The following is a 13,218-nucleotide window of genomic DNA, read 5'->3' as shown; positions in this document are numbered from 1 at the left end:
GTGGCGCTGTGGCTCAAGTGGTAGAGCACTAGCCTTGAGCTGAAGAGCTAAGGGACAGTGCCCAGGCCCAGAGTTTAGGCCCCATGACTGGACCCAAAAAAAAAAAAATAATGAAATTTAAAACTACTGAAGAAATAGTAGAGGAAACCAAATATTAAGGTATTTGCTTATTCTGGAATAGTCTACATATACTGACACTGGTAGTCTTAAAAGTTCTTTTAAATATTGACAGACTCCATGCATGTAAGTGTTCATTCTAATATATGTGTTTGAAAACATTAGGAACTGATACTTTTTTTAGGTTCTTCCTGTCTGCTCCAATTTTTGGATTGACAGAGTGGGATTGGGTTTGTGACTCACTGAATTGACCAATCTCCCTCTGTCTGAAATATATAGATATATATGGAAATATATATGGATTTATAGATACAGAAAAGGAACATGAGATGTAACAAAGAAACATTTTTATGTTCTTGTTTTGTTTTTGGTGGTGGTGGTTGGTGGGCTTTACCCATTAATCTTTTATCCATTAGTCTTTGATCTTTGACCTTTGGAGTAAACTGAGAGTTGCTAATAATAGATCTTCAAAGTATTACTAATATATTCCTAATATAACTAATATACAATATAAAATGGAGAATATACCTATAATATGACTAATGCATCTAGCATCAATATTTTAACCAAAATGTTTCCCCCTTAATGCTTAATGCTCAAACTTGACTATATTAGATGGCATGCTCTTGCAAATGATCTTACAGCCCTCATCTTTGTAACTCATATAAGCTCACTTCAATCAAAGAAAAGGCTGTTAAGGATTAGAGAAGAAGAAATGTTGAGCTTTAGATTATGAGCTTTAAATGAACATGAGAATAAGGGCAAAGTGTGATTATCATACCTCATGGAAGAAAGCATTAATTCCCGAATATTAACTTTACTTGTTCTGTTAGAACTTAGAATTTCAACAGACTAAAGTAGAAGATAGCATGATATATTAGTAAACACACTTGCAAGATTATTCTAATTGTATGTGGGTGACTCTAAAAATGTATAGTTCTGGAAATTTTTCAAAGCAGAATTAACCTAAGTTTTATGTTAAGTGCAGGGCTTGTGTTGTTTTTGAGCAATTGCAAGAACTTTTTCTACAAGGAATGGAAATTCAATCTTCTCAGGCTATGGAAATTCAATCTGCTCAAGTTTTCTACAATTTCATCCAAACTCTTGGTTGCTATTATCCATCATTGTGCATTCCAAACTAGTACTATTTTGTATCCCTGTCAAATGAATTAAATGAAATTTTTATCTTCCAGAAGACTGAAGGGAGCGTTAACCTTGCAGCAACCATGGCCAAAAGAAAAAGGAAGGGAGAATCTCTGTTACTAAAACTCTTCTCAGAATAATGTCTATGCTTGCAGTAAATAATGAGAAAGAGCTATTTTTCATGGGTCTCCCCAGTCCTTAGCCAGAACATTTCAAACATGATAAGTTTCTGGCATTTTTCTGGTATTAGATAAGATAATTTTCAGAACTGATCAGCTCTATCAAAAGAGCCAAGTCCAACCTTGAATGAGATATTGGAAAGTATATGGGCTTGATTTCTGCTCTCATGTATCTTATAATAAAATAGTAATATTAACCCAAAGTCTAGCTACTCAGGAGGCTGAGATCTGAGGATCGAGGTTCAAAGTCAGCCCGGGCAGGAAAGTCTGTGAGACTCTTATCTCCAATAAACCTCTAGAAAACCGGAAATGATGCTGTGGCTCAAGTGGTAGGGCGCTCGCCTTGAGCTGAAGACAGGGACAGCGTCCAAGCCCAGAGTTCAAGCCCCACGACCGACCAAAAAAAAAAAAAAAGAAATGTAAGGAAAAGTCACACTACAAAATTTCTCTGAGAAAGTGGAACATAATTCAGACTGAAGGATAGAAATAGAGAGGATGGACCACTTATACTACACATCACGCTTGTTGTAGAGAAGTTGGTGGGGTTTCCAGTATCCATCGCTTATATCTCCTGGTAAATTTACACTGTCTTTGTTATTGTTGTTATGCTGTTACTCGAGTTTGACTCAGGATCTGGGTGCTGTTCCTTAGTTTTTATGCTCAAGGTTGGTAGTCTACCATCTGAGCCACAGTTCCCCTTCTGACTTTTAGTAGTTAACTGGAGATAAGAGTTACACAGACTTAACTGCCCAAACTGACTTCAAACTGTGAACCTCAGCTCTCAGCCTTCTGAGTAGATAGGATTACAGGCGTGAGCCACCAGCACCCAGAAAGACCTAATTCTTAAAAATGAACCCCAAAAGACTATCCTTAGTCTTAAAGAAAAGAATTGGGAGGTTTTCTTGACTGAGATTTCTCTCTTGTTGAACAAAATACATAGGCATAAATTAAGAACACTGCCAGCAACTTGCCCTAGGATGATTCCAGAATTCTGGATTACCCATTTCTGAATGGTAATGTCTGAGAAATGTCTGAGCCATAGAATCAAACAACTCTCTACCCACATGCCTACAGCCTTTGGTTATCTGAGTGGCTATCATATTCTGTTCCTGGGCTGGGAAGGTGGCTCAGTGGTAGAGCGCTTGCCTTGCATGCATGAGACCCTGGGTTCGATTCCTCAGTACCACATAAGCAAAAAGCAAAAAGCTGGAAGTGGCGCTTTAGCTCAAGTGGTAGAGCGCTAGCCTTGAGCTGAAGAGCTGAGGGACAGCGCCCAGGCCCAGAGTTCAGGCCCACTACCAGAACCCCCCCCCCCCAAAAAAAAATAAAAAACAAAAAAATAACAACCAAAAAGAAATCATATTCTGTTCCTTTTTGTTCTGTTCTATTTTGTTACATTTCATTACATCTATCTTACTATTTTGTTCATTGAAATAATTCTGAAGCCTACTGAACTGATTCCAGATGGTCCACAATGGGTTGTGACCTACAGTTTGAAAAACACTGGGCTGTAATCTTCAAATATCTATAAGAGTGAATATATGGGGTTGGGGATTTAGCTCAGTGGGCGAGCACTTTCCTGGCAAGTGCAAGGCCCTTCGTTTGGTCCTCAGCTCTGGGGGGGAGAAAAAAAGAATGAGTATATAATTCTAGCAGGACTATAATTACCTCAATACTACTTTTTCCTAGATTCACATCTCAAGGCTCACTGCAGACAAAAAGCTTGAAAAACTCAATCAACATAGCTAGGTACAGTGGTGCCTTCCAGTTATGCAGGAAGCATAAATAGGAGTATGGTGGTCCAAGCCAGCCTGTTCAAAAAGCAAGACCCTGTTCAAAAGATAACTAAAGCAAAAAGAGCAGACAGAGGGCATGACTCAAGTGGTAGATGTTCTACCTACCAAGTATACTTAGGAAATGAGTGTAATCCCCAATACTACCAAGACAGAAAGAGAGAAACAGAGACAGAGGAAAAAGAAAAAGGAAAATGAGTAAGTTCAGGAGATGGGTACTTTTCACTTTCAGAATGTATATACTGTGGTGTAATTTTATCTGTGATGCATAGATCACATTCCATCCCTTCTTGACAATAACTTCAAAGCTTCACTGCCCAAATTAAGCTCAAGAAAATTTATAGTTCCAAGGGACTTGATATGCTAATAAGATTTGCAGAGAGCCCAGCCCATGACTGAGACACAGACAACCTTGGCAGCTGCGTGACAATGCCAAAGACTGCACTTAACGTTTTCAGTTCTTCATTTAAATAGTGAAAGGGATGGTATCTCAACACACAACTGTGTAAGAGATGCTTTAATTCCTAGCCAATGTTTCCCTCTTCTTGGCATCTGGCCCAAACATTTTACTCATATGTGTCAATGGTGTAACCTGGCATGCCAGTGAAAAGAACAGCAAGATCAAACATGAAAGAGCAAGCACAAGCTTTCATACACCCATCTCCTTGTGCAGTGATGGACACAATCTGCAGAGATCCTTATCCTCTCGGATTACATCTAGCAATACAATAGCTTCATGTTCTCCAATGTGCTCAAAGCCCTACCTCTACCCTCACAAACCAGGACTCAAACCTTGTAAGGCATTATTTTCCCCATATTCATCATTTGTAACATGCCTAGAATTAACTTATCAACACATCACTTCTATTAAGACTCTGTGGGGGGGGGGGGGGAGGGGGTGCATGCACTGCTGCTGGAGCTTGAACGCGGAGCCTGGGCATTGTCCTTTAGCTTTTTTCTCTCAAGGCTAATGCTCTACCACTTGAGCCACAGCTCCACTTCCAGGTTTTAATGATTACTGTTTTGTGGTTAATTGGAGATATTAGAGTCTAACTTTCCCTTTGGGCAGTTTCAGAAGTGAATGTTGTAACTTCACTTGGTTTTCCTGGAAGGCTCTAAGACTTGGAAAGAGACAGCTTAACAGAAAAGGAGTGTGTGAAGGAGAAATTGAATCTCTTGCACGAATTTCTGCAAACCGAAATAAAGAAGCAGTTGTGTGATTTGGAAACCAAATTGCATAAGGAAGCATTATCTGAGGAGGGCTACCTGGCTAAAGTCAAATCCCTTTTAAATAAAGATTTGTCCTTGGAGAATGGAGCTCACACATTCAGTCGAGAAACGAATGGCTATCTGCCCCAGGCTGGTTTCAAACTTGGATCCTCAGATCTCAGCCGCCTGAGTAGTTAGAATTACAGGTGTGAGCCATGGATGCCTATTTTAAAATCTTTTGTATTCATTTGATCTTGAAATCTAGTACTAATTTTCTAAACAACACTGTCCTTTTCTTTGACTACTGAATTCTTGAATTCCAAAAATGATTGTTTCTTATTCCAAAATATCTCATTTTACATTAGTTTTATTGGTCAAGTTGTGGTTTTTCTGTCTCTTCCATCCACTGTCCTCAGAATTCTGCTTGTTCCTCATATTCACAAGGGGTTACCTTGTAAATTTCCTTTGCCTGCTTTCTGTTTCTCTTCACCCTCAGGACGGACAGAAGGAGAATATGGGGCAAGCACATCCTCAGGAGTAATTGGAGGTACCAAAAATGTAACAATTCTACATCCCATATCTCAGAGAAGCAATTTGGAAATGAATTGTAAGACATTTGTCACCTGAGGTATTTCTGTCCAGAGGGAAAAAGCAACAAGAGTTAGAAGTAGATTAAAAATTAGAGCCCAGCCCACTATACATGCTCCTGTCTATTCTGGTTTCAAAGGTCCCGACTATCAGGTACCATTGGCCTCATTCAGAGCTGAAGAAAATAATAGTAGAGCCATCACAGGGCTAAAATGGTGACAGTGGATTTTATGGAAGATTAAAGCACAAAAATCTGAACTCAATTCAGTTGTTAGGCAGGTGGCTCTGCCACTTGAGCCACACCAACCCCTATTTGCTTTTGTTATTTTCTAATAGGTTCTTGCTTTTATGCCTGGGCCAGCCTGCACTGCAACCCTCCTATTACACTTGTCACATAGGTGAAATGACAGATTTGTGTCACTGTGTCCAGGTTTTTATTGGTTGAGATGGAGTGTCACATACTTTTCTCTGTCTGGTTTGAACAAGTTACCCTCCTGATCTCAACCTCCTGAGTAGCTAGGGTTAGAAGCATAAGCCACTACAACTAGCCTCACATGACATCTCTTTTCAAGAAGTTCTTGTTATTGGTCTTATTATAGGCAAGAAAATCTAAAATAAAGAAAAGATCAGGAGCTTGATCAAGGTTACACAGCCTGAATTTAGACCCAAAGCAACAGCATTTCAAATCATCACATCAATACTTCTCTTGATGTGACTCAATTCAAGTTCAATAAGTAGTTAAAAATATTAAAAATAAATAGCAGGCTCATGGGTGATCGGGCCATTTTCCCCAGGATGATTTTGTCCAGTTATAACTATGTCTGAAGTAAATACTTATGCATCCTTGGCAGCTTGTGGGACTAAATAAATAAAGCCTTTAAGAGAGAAAACCAGAGAGTGCGTCTACGTAGAAAAAAAGGTCAGGCAAAGTAATGGCAATTAGGCATTCAAAATAGCATATAAGAGATCTGTGAGTTTAAACTGTTTAAGGATCAGACAGAATTTCCTCCCAGAGAAATGTCCTTCCTCTTAAAGGGGACCCTAGAGGTCAAGGCCAACCACCAGCCTCCTGAGATTAGACAAGGCACAATTTCTAAATCTGGCTCTGTTCTCAACTACACATGTGGAAATTTAAGATCATGACTATCCTTAGTTAAAAAAGAAGAAGAATTAAAAAAAAAAAACCTAAACTTCTTCCCAGCAGAGACAGACTATAGATCATTTTGTGATTTCCATGGAAACCTAACAGTTCCAGAAACAGCAATTCTAACAGAGCACATGGCCACTCCGGCCTACTTCCAAGCAATGGCCAAAAGCACATGCCAGCAGCTGGCAGACTTCAAACACAGCTATGCCAAATCCAGTATTAATTGCCACAAGGTATTAGATTAGCAAAAATATAGCTATGAGAACTACAAGGATAGATAGCACACCTGAAAATAAGGATTCTCTTACACTCTGTTCTTTCTAGAGAGAAGAAGAGATATGAACTATGACTGCTGCTTTCAGAGTGGATTTTCCTTAACAGCATTCTGGTAGATGCCATATCCCCCAACCTCTGGGAACACAATTGCACTGAAACAGCAGAGTGACTGCCACTGCAAAGCTTTCTGTTTGTTTATTAGCAGATGTCAAAACATTCTGATAGAAAATATCTTCAAGCCAGGCACCAGTGGGTCATGCCTGTAATCCTAGCTACTCAAGAGGCTGAGATCTGAGGATTTGAAGCCAACCTGGGCAGTAAAGTCCAAGAGAGTCTTATCTCTAATTAATCACCAAAAAGCTGAAGTAGAGCTGTGACTCTAGTGGCAGAGCACAAACCATGAGCAAAAATAGCTGGGTAACAGTAGCCAGGCACTGGGTTAAAGCCCCAGGACCAGAAGCACGAAACAAATAAAAATGTCTCCAGAGTCTCAACCTGACTTCTCAGTCTTCTTTGCCTATAACAGTAAAGTGGGTAACACAACTCCATTTTGCTTCAGCAAAAGCAAAATTTAAAAATAAATATCTCCGATGGGATTTCCACAATCTTCACCAGAGTCCTACAAAAATGGAAGAAGCAGAGCAGAGTGTGGTGGTGAACACCTGTAGCCTCAAGTACTTGTAAGGAAGAGATAGGAGGATCAATAGTTTGAAAATAGCTAAAGCAAAAGAGTGATACTCTATCTGAAAAACAAGGTAAAAGAAAAAAGCCTAAGGGCATGATTCAAATAAAAAGTACTTCAAGCACAGTTCAATTCTCGGTACCTTAATCAGTCAATCAATCAATAAGAAGAAAATAGAGAAAAAAGAGGAGGAAAGGAGAAAAAGATTGTTGGTTTAGAGGAATATATTTTTACTCTCTTCCTCTTCTCCCATACTGCCCACCTCAAATCCCTCTGATAAAAATCTACCCCTTAGCAGCCAAAAGATATATAAATGCATTGGTTTATGCCCGTAATCCTAGCTACTCAGGAGGATGATTTCTCAGGATCAAGTTTCAAAGCCAGACCAGGCTATAAAATATGTGAAACTCTTCAATTAGCCACCAGAAAACTGGTAGAGCACTAGCCTTGAGTAGAAAAGCTCAGGGACAGTGCCCAGGCCCTGAGCTCAAGCCCTATGACCAACAACAATAACAACGAATATGTCAAATAAATATATAAACAAATATATGAAATAAAATGTAGTGGCATAAAGCCCTCCCTGGTGGAAACTGCCTGCTTCGGTTAAATGGGAACCATTTGTCTGTTAGACAATGTTGGGAAATCTGTGACCTTCATCCTCAAAGGAGGGAATTTCCATGCCCTGCTTGCCCGCCCAGATCCTGCAGCACAAAGTCTCCTTGTCTACAAGCATGCTGGCTTATAGGAAGACCAGCTCCATCAAGTGAGGTCAGTGTGATCATGGGAGAGTTGGTTAAATTCTCGTGGCCATCATTCCTTCCACATAAACTGGGGGAGAATAGATATTACATGTCCCAGAGTTGCTGTGGAGGATCAAATAGGATAACTGGAGTAAGGGAAACTATCATGGAAGCATTTGGGAAACTCTAGTATACCTAGTAGTGATGCTGGTTTTTATTAATCATTCTTGTTTAACCAGCCACCCATATTTATTTGCTGAATTTATTCTACTAACTGGTTCTGTTCTGTTCACTGGCTTATTCTATTTGCCAATAGAATTGGTTCTTCATATCTGAAACTTTTCCATTTGAAGAGTCAACAATCTGTAGATCAAAAACAATCAGAAAAACATTCTGTGCTGAACATGTACAGATATTTTTTCTTGTCACTATTCCCCTAAAAATATAGAATATTTATAGAGGATTTATATTGAATTAAGTAATACAAGTTACTTAAAGATGTTTGAAAACACACTGGAGGATGTTGATAGGCTCCATGTAAATATATCATTTTAAACAAAGGACTTGAGCATTTCTAGTTTTATGTCTTGGAATGAACTGGAATAATCTTGAAATCCTGGGAACAATTTCCCCTGGCTACCAAGGGACAATAAATTCACACCACAAAAAAAGTACATTCACAGTAATGTAAACACAAGTTATGTATTTTCACTTTCAATTTTTTATCTCTGAAATAAGAGAGAGTGGGGGGGCATATGCATATACAAATACTGGGGCTTGACTAAGATATGGAAGCAACCCAGATGCCCCTCGGTAGACGAATGGATCAAGAAAATGTGGTATCTATACACATGGAATTCTATGCCTCCATCAGAAAGAATGACATCGCCCCATTTGTTAGGAAATGGAAAGACTTGGAAAAAATTATATTAAGTGAAGTAAGCCAGGCCCAAAGAAACATAGGTCCCATGGTTTCCCTCATTTGCAATAACTAGTATATGTCTGAGACAAGCAGAAAAGGTCAGATAAGGTGATGTTAGGCGAAATGAACCCCAAGATAAGGACTCAAATGTCTTTTCTTTCTTGCTATTGTTTCTAACATATTTATAAGATATTTCTTTGCTGCTTTATATGTCCCTCCCCCACGGTGTAACTCCTGTTTTCATTGTATTTGATGTTGGTATAATTTGTGGAGGGGAAGGGAAAAAAAACAAATGATTTAAATAGGGAGACAGGTGGACCCATTGGTTTGGCCGGGGGCGGGGGGGGGGGAGGGGGAAGGGGGGGTGCGAGGAGAAGGGATGGGAAGGGGAAACAAAGGAGGAGGCAACAATGCTTCATAAGAAATGTACTTATTACCTTGCCCATGTAGTTGTAAGCCCTCTATACAGTATTTTCACAATAAAAAGAAAGAAAGAAAGAAAAAAGTACTGGGGCTTGAACTCAGGGCATTAAGCTTTTACTCTGCTTTTTCACTCATGGCTGGCACTCTACCACTTGATACATGCCTGTACTTCCAGCCAAACTCAAAGTTCAACAAAATGGAACACCAGGAAGTGGGTACTCAAAAGGGCAGGGTGCCACAAAAATTAAAATAACTAAAGAAGTGAAGAATCTCTATGATGAAAAGAAGTGAAGGATCTCTATGATGAAAACTTGAAAAACCTGAAAAAGAAAATTAAAGCAGAACTAAAGAAGTGGAAAAACCTCCCATGATCCTGGATTGGAAGGATTAACATTATGAAAATGGCAATACTGCCAAAGGCTATCTACAAATTCAATGTGATACCTATCAACATCCCAACCTCATTCTTCAAGAAAATAGAAGAAGCAATCCAAAAATTCATATGGAACAATAAAAGACCCCGAAGAGCACAAACAATCCTTAGCAGAAAGAAGAGTGCTAGAGGAATATCAAGACCAAATTTCAAACTCTACTACAAAGCCATAGTAATCAAAACAGCCTGGTCCCAGCACAAAAACAGACCTGAGGACCAATGGAATAGAACTGAAGGCCCAGAAATGAACCCACAGACATATAGTCACCTAATTTTAGATAAGGAAGCTAAAAAAAACATAGAATGGTAGAAAGACAGCCTCTTCAGTAAATGATGCTGGCAAAATTGCTTTAACACTTGTAGAAAACTAAAGCTAGATCTTTATATATCACCCTGCACCAGAATCAACTCCAAATGGATCAAAGACCTCAAAGTCAAAGCAGACACCCTGAAAACATTACAGGAAGGAATAGGAGAAACTCCTTGGCACAAGCCAAATTTTCTTAATAAAGACCCAGAAAGAAAACAAATCAAAGACAGGTTGGACAAATGGAATTGCATGAAACTGCAGAGCTTCTGCATGGCAAAGGACATGGCTAGCAAGATCAATAGAAAGCCCACTGATTGGGAGAAGATCTTCACTAGCCATACAACGGACAAGGGTCTCATATCCAAAATATGCTTAAGAACTCAAAAAATTAAATCCCCCAACAACAAATCCTCAAAGAAACAACCACCCCATTAATAAGTGGGCTAAAAAGTTAAAGAAAGACTTCTCTGGAAATAAGAATAGCCATTGGACCCATGAAGAAATCCTCAACTTTTCTGGCCATAAAAGAAATGCAAATCGGGGCTGGGAAGGTGGCTTAGTGGTAGAGCACTTGCCTTGCATGCATGAGGTCCTGAGTTCGATTCCTCAGCACCACATAAGCAAAAAGAAAAAAGCCAGAAGTGGCAATGTGGCTCAAGTGGTAGAGCGCTAGCCTTGAGCTGAAGAGCTGAGGGACAGTGCCCAGGCCCAGAGTTCAGGCCCCACAACCGGACCCAAAAAAAAAAAATGCAAATCAAAACAATATTGAGATTCCACCTCACCCCAGTCAGAATGGCTATAATCAAGAACTCTAACAACAACAGATGCTGGAGGGGATGTGGCCAAAAAGGAACCCTACTGCATTGTTGGTGGGAGTATAAACTTGTTCAACCACTTTGGAAAGCAGTATGGAGGTTCCTCAAAAGACCACATATAGAGCTCCCCTATGACATAGCAATCCCACTTTTGGGCATTTATCCAAACAATCACAAACAAGGCCTTACTAAAGCTACCAGCACAACTATGTTTATGGCAGCATAATTTACCATAGCTAAGATATGGACTGACCCAGATGCCCCTCAGTAGATGAATGGATCAAGAAAATGTGGTATGTATGTGTGTGTGTGTGTGTGTGTGTGTGTGTGTATGTGTGTGTGTGTGTGTAATATATATATACACACTGGAATTCTATGCCTCCATCAGAAAGAATGGCATTGCCCCATTTGTTAGGTAATGGAAAGACTTGGAAAAAATTATATTAAGTGAAGTAAGCCAGGCCCAAAGAAACATAGGTCCCATGGTTTCCCTTACTTGCAATAACTAGTATATATCTAGTATAATCTTACCAGACAAGCAGAAACAGTCAAAAGGTATGTACATATGACCATCTAAGATGGTGCTGAGTGAAATAAACCCCAAGATAGAGAGATACAAGAGGTTTTTTCTTTGTTGCTGTTGTTTTTAATGTACTGTGTGATTTTTTTGTTTCTTTTGTATGTTCTTCCCCCATGGTATAACTCCTGTTGTCACTATATTTGATTCCAGTGCTCTGAATCTTGTATATACATTTTTGTAACTTGGGGAGGGGAAGGGAAATAAAATGCTGAAACAAGGATACAGGTTAATCCACTGTAACAATGAGACTTATAAGACACTATAGTGAAAACAAATTTTACAACCTGGGCTGAGGGGGGGAAGGTGTTAGGGAAATGGTGAGGGAAGGGATAATAGGGAAAAACAAAGGAGGGGGTAACAATGCTGATAGGAAATGTACTCATTACCTTACTCATGTAACTATAACCCCTTTATACAGTATCTTTACAATTAAAAAAAATTTTAAGGGGAGCAGGTTGGGGTTAGAAATGTAGCTTAGTGATACTGTGCTTGCCTAGCATGCATGAACCCCTGGGTTCGATTCCTCAGTGCCACACAAACAGAAAAAGCTGGAAGTGGGGTTCAAGTGGAAAAGTATTAGCCTTGAGCACAGAGAAGCTCAGGGACAAAGCCTAGTCCCTGAGTTCAAGCCCAGGACCAGCAAAAAAAGGAGGGGGTGGTAGTACAGGGTATCAAGGGGAAAAGGGTAGATGAATGAAGACAATAGGGGGAAATGCAGAACAAGAATCAAATGTATATCCTACAAAATTAAAAGAGTAAGGGAAGGGCGTAGGGGAAGAATGAGTGAGAGTTGACATTTATCAGGTTATATTGTATTCATAAATGGTTTTGTTAAATGGAAATTCCTTTGTGCAATTACTTAAAGATAATAAAACATTTTACAATTTTTTTAAAAATTGAAAAGAGTCTGCCAGGCGCTGGTTCCTCAAGCCTATAATCCTAGCTACTCAGGGGGTTGAGATCTGAGGATCACTGTTTGAAGCCAGCCCAGGCAGAAAAGTACCCGTAAGACTCTTGTCTCCAAATAACCATTCGAAAACCAGAAGTGGTGTTGTGGCTGAAGTGGTACAGCGCTAGCCTTGAGCACAAAGAGGCTCAGGGACAGAGCTCTGGCCCTGAGTCAAGCCCCACAACCAACAAAAAAAAAAAATTTAAAAGAGTCAGTGTTCCTTCATTTTATGTGTGTGTGTGTGTGTGTGTGTGTGTGTGTGTGTGTGTGTGTGCGCGTGCGTGTGTGTGTGTGTGTGTGTGTGTGCGTGTGTGTGTGTGTGTGTGTGTGTGTGTGTGTGTGTGTGTGTGTATGTACAGGCTGGACTGGACTGGGTCTTGACCTCTGGGCCTGGGTGCTGTCTCCTAGGGTTTTCACTCAAGGCTAGAGCTCTACCCACCTGGGCCCTACTTGCACTTCTGGCTATCTGCTGGTTAATTAGAGATAAGAGTCAGATTTGTCTGCCTAGGCTGGCTTTGAACTGCAATCCTTAGATCTCAGCTTCTTGAATAACAAGGATTGAAGGTATGAGCCACTAGTATCTGACCTTCATTTCACATTTTAGAGAAAAGCTAGATTTTTATTTGCATACAGAACCATTTAAAGAATATATCATCTTTTTTTGGGGGGGGGAGGGTTGGTCATGGGTCTTGAACTCTGGGCCTGGGCGCTGTCTCTCAGCTCTTCAGCTCAAGGCAAGTGCTCTACCACTTGAGCCACAGTGCCACTTCCAGCTTTTTCTGTTTATGTGGTACCGAGGAATCGAACCCAGGGCCTCATGCATGTGAGGCAAGCACTCTACCACTGAGCCACGTTCCTAGCCCTATATCATCTTTTTTTAAATAAATTATACAATTATATAATTATACAATT

General features: G+C 39.9%; 1 pseudogene; it reads left to right on the top strand.

The window, feature by feature from the left end:
* Positions 1-6,307: 6,307 nt before the first annotated feature.
* Positions 6,308-13,218, top strand: part of LOC122113652 — a 54,378-nt pseudogene continuing 47,467 nt past the window's right edge.

The sequence above is a fragment of the Dipodomys spectabilis genome, unplaced genomic scaffold, assembly GCF_019054845.1.
Source record: "Dipodomys spectabilis isolate Male_0828 unplaced genomic scaffold, ASM1905484v1 ptg000098l, whole genome shotgun sequence".
Lineage (NCBI taxonomy): Eukaryota > Metazoa > Chordata > Mammalia > Rodentia > Heteromyidae > Dipodomys > Dipodomys spectabilis.
The sequence above is the reverse complement of the archived record's forward strand: the minus strand, read 5'-3'. Positions and strand labels throughout refer to the sequence as shown.